The 14,317-nt window shown below is 45.3% G+C and overlaps 1 protein-coding gene across 1 annotated transcript in view; it reads left to right on the top strand.

Moving 5' to 3' along the window:
* The first annotated feature begins 316 nt into the window (after positions 1 to 316).
* Positions 317 to 14,317, top strand: part of LOC138663379 (oocyte zinc finger protein XlCOF7.1-like) — a 56,582-nt gene continuing 42,581 nt past the window's right edge. The window contains exon 1 of the mRNA XM_069749555.1: positions 317 to 382. The gene's annotated coding sequence lies outside the window, so the exon portion shown is untranslated. The remainder of the gene's footprint in view (positions 383 to 14,317) is intronic.

Raw genomic sequence — 14,317 nt, 5'->3', positions numbered from 1 at the left:
CACACGGCTCTGCTCTGTACACCTTGTACACACATGGCTCTGCTCAGTACACCTCGTACACACACGGCTCTGCTCTGTACACCTCGTACACACATGGCTCCACTTCATACACCTCATATACACACGGCTCCGCGCCACACACCCACAGCTCCGCTCCGTACACCTCATACACACGGCTCAGCTACATCCACACTGTAAACCCCTCCTGACCTCACACATAAACTTCCCCTCATCCAGCACCATGACAACCAGCACAGCAGAGTCCTGCATACACTGAGGCCCCTGATCATGTGACCCCTGACTCCTCCCCTCCTGTGACCTCATCACAGGTCCTGTGCGCACAGAACTGCCATATATGTGGTGTGCGGCTCTGCAGGTGAAGGTATGTGGAGATTCCCCATTACTGGCGCATTAATATTAGAAATATATTGCTTGGTCTTCCAGACCTTATCTTGACCTCCACTGTTCCTGGTAACTGCTATTTCTTAATTACATTCCAACCTGAGGAAGGGGCAACTTGTAAACACTTTGTTATCTTCTATCCTTCTCCTGCTTTGTGGCCTCCGCCATTGTCAGAGCTCGGCAGCTGCTTAGAGCCCATGGCTGCTGGTTTTTGGCACAAGGTTGGAGGAGGACGGGTTTTTACAAAGCTGGGAAATTTGCATCACCTGACCTTTCCTAACAATGATAGTGAACAAGCGATAACCCTAAAGGTACCTTCACACATAACGATATTATTAACGATATCGTTGCTTTTTGTGACGTAGCAACGATATCGTTAATGAAATCGTTATGTGTGACAGCGACCAACGATCAGGCCCCTGCTGGGAGATCGTTTGTCGCTGAATAAAGTCCAGAACTTTATTTCGCCGCTGGATTCCTGCTGACATCGCTGGATCGGCGTGTGTGACACCAATCCAGCGATGTCTTCACTGGTAACCAGGGTAAACATCGGGTAACTAAGTGCAGGGCTGCGCTTAGTAACCCGATGTTTACCCTGGTTACCATCCTAAAAGTAAAAAAAAACAAACACTACATACTTACCTACCGCTGTCTGTCCTCCAGCGCTGTGCTCTGCACTCCTCCTGTACTGGCTGTGAGCGTCGGTCAGCCGGAAAGCAGAGCGGTGACGTCACCGCTCTGCTTTCCGGCCGCTGTGCTCACAGACAGTACAGGAGGAGTGCAGAGAAGCACAGCGCTGGAGGACAGACGGCGGTAGGTAAGTATGTAGTGTTTGTTTTTTTTTTACTTTTAGGATGGTAACCAGGGTAAACATCGGGTTACTAAGCGCGGCCCTGCGCTTAGTTACCCGATGTTTACCCTGGTTACCGGCATCGTTGGTCGCTGGAGAGCTGTCTGTGTGACAGCTCTCCAGCGACCAAACAGCGACGCTGCAGCCATCCGGATCGTTGTCGGTATCGCTGCAGCGTCGCTTAATGTGAAGGGGCCTTAACAGGTTAATTAAGGTGTGAAACCTGGGTCAAAGTTATCTGAGCGCACACCTCTCCAAGCGTGCCCAAACTTTTTCATCACGGCCTTTTCCTTTTTGTACTTTTTAAAATGTAAAAAATGCAAATATATATACCGTATATACTCGAGTATAAGCTGAGATTTTCAGCCCAAATTTTTGGGCTGAAAGTGCCCCTCTCGGCTTATACTCGAGTCACGGTCGGCGGGTGAGGGGGAGAGAGGTCTGTCGTATACTGACCTGCTTCCGGCGCTCCTGGCGCTGTCCCTGCCTGTCCCACGGTATTCTGGTGCCGCAGCTCTTCCCATGTTCAGCGGTCACATGGTACCGCTCATTAAAGTTATGAATATGGACTCCACTTCCATAGGGGTGGAGCCGCATATTCATAACTGTAATGAGCGGTGCCACGTGACCGCTGACTGAGGAAGAGGCTGCAGTGCCCGGAGACCATCTGTCCGGGATAAGGTTCCAGGGACGCCGGGAGCAGGTAAGTATGTCATGTTTATTGCAGCAACAACACCACTTGGAGCTGTCTTAGCAGCTACTTAAAGGTCAACGACAATCTGTATTATCCCAATAGGAACCCTTTATGTACTAAAGATAACACAGATAAAATACACTGTGTTCCAAATTATTATGCAAATAATATTTCCTCATATTTTCTCTAAATTACCTATCTGAATTGCAGTCATTGTTATTTTCCAGTCATCTACTATTCTAGTATAATTGCAATGTTGTGGAACAAACTGCCTATGAAAACAGTATCTTTAAAAAAAAAATAAACACTCAAAATGCATGTTCCAAATTATTATGCACAGCAGAGTTTTCAACCTTTTTTATTTAATTTTGAACAAAAAAATGGTCAATTGTGAAGTTATAAGCATTATCAGCTTATTACAAAATGAAATCAAACAGTTTTCAAGTGAAAACTTTATTCTAGGTGATGTTACATTTGCACATAGGACCCCTTGTTCGAAAGAAGCTGCTGAACTCTCTCGTCCATTGAATTTGTTAGTTTTTGGATAGTTTCTGCTTCAATTGTTTTGCATGTGGACAGAATACCCTCCCAGAGCTGTTGCTTAGATGTGAACTGCCTCCCGCCATCCTAGACACTCCTTTTGATGATGCTCCAGAGGTTCTCAATGGGGTTGAGGTCAGGGGAAGATGGTGGCCATACCATGAGTTTGTCCTCTTTTATGCCCAGAGCAGCCAGAGATGCAGATGTGTTTTTTGCAGCATGAGACGGTGCATTATCATGCATGAAAATGATCTTGCTGCGGAAAGCACGGTTCTTCCTCTTGAACCATGGCAGGAAGTGTTGTTTTAGAAACTCCACATAGATTATGGAGTTCATCGTTACCCCTTCAGGGATCATAAAGGGGCCGACAATTTCTCTCCCTATGATTCCAGCCCAAAACATTACTCCACCTCCTCCTTGTTGGCGTTTTCATGGGGTGTCCATCAACCAGCCATCCTCCACTCCATCCATCTGGACCATCGAGCGTTGCACGGCACTCATCGGTGAACAAAACAGTTTGGAAGTCAGTCTTCATGTATCATTTGGCCCACTGGAGCCATTTCTGCTTGTGTGCAGTGGATAGAGGTGGTCGACAGGATGGCTTACGCACAGCTGCAAACCTCTGAAGGACCCTGCATCTTGTTGTTCTGGGGACATTGGAGGCACCAGCAGCTTCAAAAACTTGCCTGCTGCTATGACAAGGTATTTTTGCAGCTGCTTTTTTAACCTTATGCAATTGCCTGTTGGAAAGAGTCCTCAATTTTTCCTTATCAGCACGCAAACGTGTATGCTGGGAACCAGCTACATACTTCTTGATTGTGCAATGATCACGATGAAGTGTCTTGGCAATGTTGATTGTAGTCATGCCTTGACCTAAATACTCCACAATTTGTTGCTTCTCAGCAGACACATCCTTTTTCTTTCCCATTTTGGCTAAAAATGTAGGCTGCTTAATAATGTGGAACAGCCCTCTTAAGTAGTCTTGCCTTTATTTGGACACACCTGCCAAACTACTTTGCACAGGTATCTGCAATTGCTTTTAGTGATATAAACAACCTTGACACACATCACCATCAATGAGTTTAAATGACAAACAAAAAATTCTAACCTTATCACCCCTAAACTCTTTGTGCATAATAATTTGGAACACAGTGTATAGCTTTTAATTAATATACCAATTAGAACCATGCCACAAATACAACCAGATAAACACATAAAACACACAACCGTGCACTCTGGGATAACCCTGCCAAACAATACCTCTTAGTACTGCCTACCTATCAGTGGAGGTTGGCACCCTAAACACAGATACGAGATTGGTGCCCCCACTCACCGTCGGCTGTCCCTATGTCTCCTAGTATGGATCCTAATATAGGTGTCACATACAGACCAGCACTTACACTAGACAGGAAAAAGATAGGCAGACTAACTGGCTGATTGTATATATATATATATTTATGAATAATCATATATATAAACTAGGTTTGTGACAGGGTGAGATACACGGACTAAAGACCAACAATGTGCATAACAAAAAAGTGCTCGTGTATTAAAAATAGGCCTCACTACCTCTGTCCCCTACTGCTGTGCAGCCTGCCTAGCTGTGGAGGTTGGCACCCTACTGGTCAGCGGAATGGCGCCCCCACTCAGCGACGACTGGCCCTGGGAAGCCCTAATATTAAATCCCAGCCTGATAATGATCAGACACAGATGTGTAAATACACAAAAATGGCAAGGCACAAAAACATATATAGCTGCAGGGAGAAAAGAAAAAACCCTTATCTTCAGCCGAAGATAGCCTAGTGCTTAGATATATGCATGGTAAACAGAGGGTGAGACCGATATAGATGACCATATGTAGATATGTACATATCAAGGCCTCCTGATGATCCGCTGGGGTGAAACGCGTAGAGGCGTATGAAATATCAACACTGATAAGTATCGGTCTCACCCTCTGTTTACCATGCATATATTTAAGCACTAGGCTATCTTAGGCTGAAGATAAGGGTTTTTTTTTTTCTTTTTTCTCCCTGCAGCTATATATGTTTTTGTGCCTTGCCATTTTTGTGTATTTACACATCTGTGTCTGATCATTATCAGGCTGGGATTTAATATTAGGGCTTCCCAGGGCCAGTCGTCGCTGAGTGGGGGCGCCATTCCGCTGACCAGTAGGGTGCCAACCTCCACAGCTAGGCAGGCTGCACAGCAGTAGGGGACAGAGGTAGTGAGGCCGATTTTTAATACACGAGCACTTTTTTGTTATGCACATTGTTGGTCTTTAGTCCGTGTATCTCAGCCTGTCACAAACCTAGTTTATATATATGATTAATCATAAATATATATATATATATGTATATATGTGTATATATACAGTGGGGCAAAAAAGTATTTAGTCAGTCAGCAATAGTGCAAGTTCCACCACTTAAAAAGATGAGAGGCGTCTGTAATTTACATCATAGGTAGACCTCAACTATGGGAAACAAACTGAGAAAAAAAAATCCGGAAAATCACATTGTCTGTTTTTTTAACAATTTATTTGCATATTATGGTGGAAAATAAGTATTTGGTCAGAAACAAAATTTCATCTCAATACTTTGTAATATATCCTTTGTTGGCAATGACAGAGGTCAAACGTTTTCTGTAAGTCTTCACAAGGTTGCCACACACTGTTGTTGGTATGTTGGCCCATTCCTCCATGCAGATCTCCTCTAGAGCAGTGATGTTTTTGGCTTTTCGCTTGGCAACACGGACTTTCAACTCCCTCCAAAGGTTTTCTATAGGGTTGAGATCTGGAGACTGGCCAGGCCACTCCAGGACCTTGAAATGCTTCTTACGAAGCCACTCCTTCATTGCCCTGGCGGTGTGCTTTGGATCATTGTCATGTTGAAAGACCCAGCCACGTTTCATCTTCAATGCCCTTGCTGATGGAAGGAGGTTTGCACTCAAAATCTCACGATACATGGCCCCATTCATTCTTTCATGTACCCGGATCAGTCGTCCTGGCCCCTTTGCAGAGAAACTGTCCCAAAGCATGATGTTTCCACCACCATGCTTTACAGTAGGTATGGTGTTTGATGGATGCAACTCAGTATTCTTTTTCCTCCAAACACGACAAGTTGTGTTTCTACCAAACAGTTCCAGTTTGGTTTCATCAGACCATAGGACATTCTCCCAAAACTCCTCTGGATCATCCAAATGCTCTCTAGCAAACTTCAGACGGGCCCGGACATGTACTGGCTTAAGCAGTGGGACACGTCTGGCACTGCAGGATCTGAATCCATGGTGGCGTAGTGTGTTACTTATGGTAGGCCTTGTTACATTGGTCCCAGCTCTCTGCAGTTCATTCACTAGGTCCCCCCGCATGGTTCTGGGATTTTTGCTCACCGTTCTTGTGATCATTCTGACCCCACGGGGTGGGATTTTGCGTGGAGCCCCAGATCGAGGGAGATTATCAGTGGTCTTGTATGTCTTCCATTTTCTAATTATTGCTCCCACTGTTGATTTCTTCACTCCAAGCTGGTTGGCTATTGCAGATTCAGTCTTCCCAGCCTGGTGCAGGGCTACAATTTTGTTTCTGGTGTCCTTTGACAGCTTTGGTCTTCACCATAGTCGAGTTTGGAGTCAGACTGTTTGAGGGTGTGCACAGGTGTCTTTTTATATTGATAACAAGTTTAAACAGGTGCCATTACTACAGGTAATGAGTGGAGGAAAGAGGAGACTCTTAAAGAAGAAGGTACAGGTCTGTGAGAGCCAGAAAGCTTGATTGTTTGTTTCTGACCAAATACTTATTTTCCACCATAATATGCAAATAAATTGTTAAAAAACAGACAATGTGATTTTCTGGATTTTTTTTTTCTCAGTTTGTCTCCCATAGTTGAGGTCTACCTATGATGTAAATTACAGACGCCTCTCATCTTTTTAAGTGGTGGAACTTGCACTATTGCTGACTGACTAAATACTTTTTTGCCCCACTGTATATATATATATATATATATATATATATATATATATATATATATATATATATATATATATATATATACAATCAACCAGTTAGTCTGCCTATCTTTTTCCTGTCTAGTGTAAGTGCTGGTCTGTATGTGACACCTATATTAGGATCCATACTAGGAGACATAGGGACAGCCGACGGTGAGTGGGGGCGCCAATCTCGTATCTGTGTTTAGGGTGCCAACCTCCACTGATAGGTAGGCAGTACTAAGAGGTATTGTTTGGCAGGGTTATCCCAGAGTGCACGGTTGTGTGTTTTATGTGTTTATCTGGTTGTATTTGTGGCATGGGTTTAATTGGTATATTAATTAAAAGCTATATTTTATCTGTGTTATCTTTAGTACATAAAGGGTTCCTATTGGTATAATACAGGATGTTTATTGCAGCAGCAGCATTATATATGGGGCACAGCTTTACATGGAGCATCTTATGGGGCAATAATGAACGGTACAGAGCATTGTATATGGCACAGCTTTATGTGGAGCATCTTATCGGGCCATAACACTTGTGCAGCATTATATGGGGCAAGTGACTGTACAGAGCGTCTTATGGGGCCATAAAGCTTGTGCAGCACTATATGGGGCAAGTGACTGTATGGATGATCTTATGCGGCCATAACATTTGTGCAGCACCATATAGGGCAAATATCTCTATGGAGCATCTTATGGGGCCCTTATTACCCTTTATGCAGGATTATATGGGGCATATTTTAATAGTTATTAAGGTTGAAGGAAGACTTTAAGTCCATCTAGTTTAACCCATAGCCTAACCTAACATGCCCTAACATATTGATCCAGAGGAAGGCAAAAAAAACCCATGTGGCAAAGAGTAAGATCCACATTGGGGAAAAAAATTCCTTCCCGACTCCACATACGGCAATCAGACTAATTCCCTGGATCAACGCCCTATCAAGGAATCTAGTGTATATACCCTCTAACATTATACTTTTCCAGAAAGGTATCCAGTCCCCTCTTAAATTTAAGTAACAAATCACTCATTACAACATCATACGGCAGAGAGTTCCATAGTCTCACTGCTCTTACAGTAAAGAACCCGCGTCTGTTTTTATGCTTAAACCTTCTTTCCTCCAGACGTAGAGGATGCCCCCTTGTCCCTGTCTTTGGTCTATGATTAAAAAGATCATCAGAAAGGTCTTTGTACTGTCCCCTCATATATTTATACATTAAAATAAGATCACCCCTTAGTCTTCGTTTTTCCAAACTAAATAGACCCAAGTGTAATAACCTATCTTGGTATTGCAGACCCCCCAGTCCTCTAATAACCTTGGTCGCTCTTCTCTGCACCCGCTCCAGTTCAGCTATGTCTTTCTTATACACCGGAGACCAGAACTGTACACAGTATTCTAAGTGTGGTCGAACTAGTGACTTGTATAGAGGTAAAATTATGTTCTCCTCATGAGCATCTATGCCTCTTTTAATGCATCCCATTATTTTATTTTCCTTTGTAGCAGCTGCCTGACACTGGCCATGGAATATGAGTTTGTCATCCACCCATACACCCAGGTCTTTTTCATTGACGGTTTTGCCCAGAGTTTTGGAAATAAGCACATAGTTATACATCTTATTACTTCTACCCAAGTGCATGGCCTTACATTTATCCCCATTAAAGCTCATTTGCCATTTATCAGCCCAAGCTTCTAGTTTACATAAATCATCCTGAAATATAATATTGTCCTCCTCTGTATTGATTACCCCGCAGAGTTTAGTGTCATCTACAAATATTGAAATTCTACTCTGAATGCCCCTTACAAGGTCATGACTCATTAATAAATATGTTAAAAAGAAGAGGGCCCAATACTGACCCCTGTGGTACCCCACTGCTAACCGCGACCCAGTCCGAGTGTGCTCCATTAATAACCACCCTTTGTTTCCTATACCTGAGCCAGCTCTCAACCCACTTGCACATATTTTCCCCTATCCCCATTATTCTCATTTTATGTATCAACCTTTTGTGTGGCACCGTATCAAAAGCTTTTGAAAAGTCCATATACACTACATCCACTGGGTTCCCTTGGTCTAGTCCAGAACTTACCTCTTCATAGAAACTGATCAGATTAGTCTGACATGAACGGTCCCTAGTAAACCCGTGCTGATACTGGGTCATGAGGTTATTCCTCTTCAGATACTCCAGTATAGCATCCCTTAGAATGCCCTCCAGGATTTTACCCACAGTAGAGGTTAAGCTTACTGGCCTATAATTACCGAGTTCAGTTTTTGTCCCCTTTTTGAATATTGGCACCACATTTGCTATACTCCAGTCCTGTGGTACAGACGCTGTTATTATGGAGTCTTTAAAGATTAAAAATAATGGTCTATCAATGACTGTACTTAATTCCTGCAGTACTCGAGGGTGTATCCTATCCGGGCCCGGAGATTTGTCAATTTTAGTGATTTTTAGAGGCCGCCGCACTTCCTTCTGAATTAAGCAGGTGACATTTAATTGGGAATTTTTATCACTAGCCATTTTGTCTGCCATGGTATTTTCTTGTGTAAATACTGATAAAAAAAAGTCATTTAGCATATTGGCTTTTTCCTCATCCTCATCCACCATTTCACCCAGACTATTTTTAAGGGGGCCAACACTATCATTTTTTAGTTTCTTACTATTTATGTAGTTAAAGAATATTTTACTCTCTCTCTGGCAATGAGTCTCTCTGTCTCAATCTTTGCTGCCTTGATTTGCTTTTTACGGAATGTATTTAATTTTCTGTATTTATTTAATGCCTCCTCACTACCTACTTCCTTTTATTCTCTAAATGCTTTCTTTTTGTCACTTATTGTGCCCCTTACAGCTCTATTTAGCCATATTGGTTTCCTCCTATTCCTAGTATGTTTATTCCCATACAATATACACTGTGCACAGGTCCTATCCAGGATGCTAATAAACATCTCCCATTTTCTTTGTGTATTTTTGTGTCTCAGGATATCGTCCCAGTTAATTGCACCAAGATCCTCTCTCATCCGTTGGAAATTTGCCCTCCTGAAGTTTAGTGTCTTTGTAACCCCTCTATTACACATCTTTTTAAAGGATACATGAAAACTTATTATTTTGTGATCGCTATTACCCAAGTAACCCCCAACCCTTATATTTGCTATGCGGTCTGGCCTGTTGGTTAATATTAGGTCTAGCAGTGCCCCCCTTCTTGTTGGATCCTGAACCAGTTGTGAAAGGTAATTGTCTCTCATAGTTGTCAAAAACCGATTACTAGGGTTGAGCGAAACGGGTCGGCCATTTTCAGAAGTCGCCGACTTTTGGCAAAGTCGAGTTTCATGAAACCCGACCCGACCCCTGTGTGGGGTCGGCAATGAGGTCGGCGATCTTCTGATCTGGTATCGGAATTCCGATACCGAGTTCCGATATGTTTAAGATATCGGGAATCGGTATCGAAATCCATGTTTAAGTGTAAAATAAAGAATAAAAATAAAAAAATATTGATATTCTCACCCTCGGACGCGCCCTGGTTCTCACCGGCACCTTCCTTCCTAAGAATGAGCGCCTGAAGGACCTTCGATGACGTCGCGGCTTGTGATTTGTCGCGTGAGCGGTCACATGAGCGGTCACGCGACCAATCACAAGCCGCGACGTCATCTGAGGTCCTTCAGGCGCTCATTCTTAGGAAGGAAGCGTCCGAGGGCGCGTCCGAGGATATTCCTAATAGGAATATACTCACCTTCGGACGCGCCCTGGTTCTAACTGGCAGCCTTCCTTCCTAAGAATGAGCGCCTTACGGACCTTAGATGGCGTCGCGGCTTGTGATTGGTCGCGTGACCGCTCACGTGACCAATCACAAGCCGCGACTTCATCGAAGGTCCTTCAGGCGCTCATTCTTAGGAAGGAAGGCTGCCGGTGAGAACCAGGGTGCGTCCGAGGGTAAGTATATCAATATTTTTTATTTTGATTCTTTATTTTACACTTAAATATGGATCCCAGGGCCTGAAGGAGAATTTCCTCTCCTTCAGACCCTGGGAACCATTAGTATCCCAATGCACTGCATTGGGTTTCGTGTTTCGGCCGACCCCGACCGAATTTTCTATAGGATCGGCCGATTTCACTCGACCCGACTTTTGAGAAAGTCGGGTTTCGTGAAACCCGACCCGATCCTATAAAAAGAAAAGTCGCCCAACCCTACCGATTATCTTTGCTGGAACTGCAGGTTTCTGTTCCCCAATCTATTTCAGGGTAGTTGAAGTCCCCCATAATAATAACTTCTCCTTGAGTCGCAGCTTCATCTATTTGCTTTACGAGGATATTCTCCATTGCTTCCATTATTTTTGGAGATTTATAACAAACCCCTATCAGTAATTTATTATTTTCCCCCCCTCCCCTCATCTCCACCCACAGGGATTCTACATTTTCATTAAATTCACCTATATTATCACGCAGGATGGGTTTTAAGGATGATTTTACATACAGACACACCCCTCCCCCTCGCTTATCTGTACGGTCATTTCTGAACAGGCTATAGCCCTGCAAGTTAACAGCCCAGTCATTGCTCTCGTCCAGCCATGTTTCAGATATCCCCACCATGTCATAATTATGCTCCAACAACACTAGTTCTAATTCGTCCATTTTGTTGGCGAGGCTTCTGGCATTAGTATACATGCACTTGATGTTCCTCTCTGTACCTCTATTCTTTCTTAAATTATTAACTGTTCTAACCCCACCCCCCATGCCACCGTCACCCCCAACTTCCTTATTTGTGCCCAGGTCTCTGTGTGGACTATCTTCCCCTCCTATAAATTGAATACCCTCCCCCCCAATCCCTAGTTTAAACACTCCTCCAACCTTGTAGCCATTTTCTCCCCCAGCACAGCTGCACCTTCCCCATTGAGGTGCAGCCCGTCCCTAGCGTAGAGCCTGTAGCCAACTGAGAAGTCAGCCCAGTTCTGCAGGAACCCAAACCCCTCCTTCCTACACCAATTCTTGAGCCACTTATTAACCTCCCTAATCTCCCGTTGCCTTTCTGTCGTGGCACGTGGTACAGGCAGTATTTCGGAAAATACCATGTTGGAGGTCCTTGCTTTCAGCTTGCAGCCTAATTCCCTGAAATCATCTTTAAGGACCTTCCACCTACCTCTAACTTCGTCATTTGTGCCAATGTGCACCATGACCGCTGGGTCCTCACCAGCCCCTCCCAGTAATCTGTCCACCCGATCAGCAATGTGTCAGACTCGAGCGCCAGGTAGGCAGCACACCGTTCGACGATCCCTGTCTTTGTGACAGATTGCCCTATCTGTTCCCCTAATAATTGAGTCCCCTACTACCAGCACCTGTCTGGCCTGCCCTGCTCTCCTATTTCCCTCCTTACTGGAGGAGTCACTCCCCCGGCTGTCAGAGGACATGCCTGGCTGCAGCAGTGCTACCCCTGTACTGGCACCCCCTCATCTGCCAACTTAGCAAACTTATTGGGGTGTTCCAGATCACGACTAGCCTCCCTGGCACTCTTCCCTCTACCCCGCTTCCTAACTGTCACCCAGCTTGCTACTTCATCGTCCTGCAGCTCCATCCTACCATTCCCCCCCTCATCTATCCCATTGAGCATCTGCTCTGTGAGCAGAAGACTCCTCTCCATATTGTCTATGGATCTCAGTGTTGCCAGCTGCACATTTAGATTCAGAATCTGGGTTTCCAAATGCACAACGTGCTCACATCTCGCACAGCAGTATGCACCCTCGACCGGCTGATCAAGGACTGCATACATGTGGCAAGACGTGCACTGGATGGCATTAACAATAGTGGAGCACATTTCCTAATGGGGATTGCACCAGACAAAAAAGTTAAATAATAAAAAAATAAATAAATACAAAGTATTAATAAAAAACAGACAGCAATTCCTCCCTTGGAAACTCCCTAAATCCAAAGTCACTGAATCACAAGTTCCACTTACCGCCGTTCACACTTATGCTCAGCTCACACTCAGCTCTTTCACACTCGCTGTGCTGAAGATTTATAGATTTTTTTTTCTCTAGTTCCCCTTAACCCCTTCCCGACCTTTGACGCATACGCTGCGTCATGAAAGTCGGTGCCATTCCGACCCATGACGCAGCGTATGCGTCATGGCGGAATCGCGTTCCTGCAGGCCGGGTGAAAGGGTTAACTGTAATTTCACCCAGCCTGCAGGGACAGGAGGAGTTGTACTTTAGCCCAGGGGGGGTGGCTTCACCCCCCCCCCCCGTGGCTACGATCGCTCTGATTGGCTGTTGAAAGTGAAACTGCCAATCAGAGCGATTTGTAATATTTCACCTATTAAAACTGGTGAAATATTACAATCCAGCCATGGCCGATGCTGCAATATCATCGGCCATGGCTGGAAACACTAATGTGCCCCCACCCCACCGATCGCCCCCCCAAGCCACCGATCTGTGGTCCGCTCCCCTCCGTCCTGTGCTCCGCTCCCCCGTCCTCCTGTCCGCTCCCCCCGTGCTCCAATCCCACCCCCCTTGCTCCAATCCCACCCCCTGCACTCCGATCCACCGCGCCGCACTAAGATCCACCCCTCCCTGCACTGCGATCCACCCCCCCGCACTGCGATCCACCCTCCCGCACACCGATCCACACCCCGCACACCGATCCACCCGCCCGCACACCGATCCACCCCCCCATGCTCCGATCCCTCCCCCCGTGCTCCGACGCCCCCCCCCGTGCCCTGATCTCCCCCTCCCCTTATACTTATCTAGCCTCCCGGGGTCCGTCCGTCTTCTTTCCTGGGCGCCGCCATCTTCCAAAATGGCGGGCGCATGCGCAGTGCGCCCGCCGAATCTGTCGGCCGGCAGATTCGTTCCAGAGTGAATTTTGATCACTGTGATAAAACCTCACAGTGATCAAAATAAAAAAAAAAAAAGTAAATAACCCCCCCCCTTTGTCACCCCCATAGGTAGGGACAATAATAAAATAAAGAATTTTTTTTTTTCCCCACTAAGGTTGGAGTTAGAACTAGGGGTAGGGTTAGGGGTAGGGTTAGGGTTAGGGTTAGGAATGTGCACACGTATTCTGGTCCTCTGCGGATTTTTCCACAGCGGATTTCATAAATCCGCAGTGCTAAACCGCTGTGGATTTATCGCGGATTTACCGCGGTTTTTCTGCGCATTTCACTGCGGTTTTACAACTGCGATTTTCTATTGGAGCAGTTGTAAAACCGCTGCGGAATCCGCAGAAAGAAGTGACATGCTGCAGAATGTAAACCGCTGCGTTTCCGTGCAGTTTTTCTGCAGCATGTGCTGTTATGAAAGGTAATTCAGTACCACAATGGACATAGAGGTCAGCGCACATACAGTGACCTGGCAATAACCCAAAAAACAAGAACGAGCTCTGAGACGTGGGAACTCTGTTGACCGCAATCCCTAATCCTCTCCAACCACACTAGAGGCAGCCGTGGATTGCGTCTAACGCTGCCTATGCAACTCGGCACGGCCTGAGAAACTAGCTAGCCTGAAGATAGAAAATAAGCCTACCTTGCCTCAGAGAAATACCCCAAAGGAAAAGGCAGCCCCCACATATAATGACTGTGAGTAAAGATGAAAAGACAAACGTAGAGATGAAATAGATTTAGCAAAGTGAGGCCCAACTTTATGAACAGAGCGAGGATAGGAAAGGTAACTTTGCGGTCAACACAAAACCCTACAAAAACCACGCAAAGGGGACAAAAAGACCCTCCGTACCGAACTAGCGGCACGGAGGTACACCCTCTGCGTCCCAGAGCTTCCAGCAAGCAGAAAAAAACAAATTGACAAGCTGGACAGAAAAAACAGCAAACAAATAGCAAAGAGGAACTTAGCCATGCAGAGCAGCAGGCCACAGGAACG

This window comes from Ranitomeya imitator, chromosome 2 (assembly GCF_032444005.1).
Source record: "Ranitomeya imitator isolate aRanImi1 chromosome 2, aRanImi1.pri, whole genome shotgun sequence".
In the NCBI taxonomy this organism is placed as follows: domain Eukaryota; kingdom Metazoa; phylum Chordata; class Amphibia; order Anura; family Dendrobatidae; genus Ranitomeya; species Ranitomeya imitator.
Note: the sequence above shows the minus strand (reverse complement) of the source record. Positions and strands in the feature narration are given on the sequence as shown.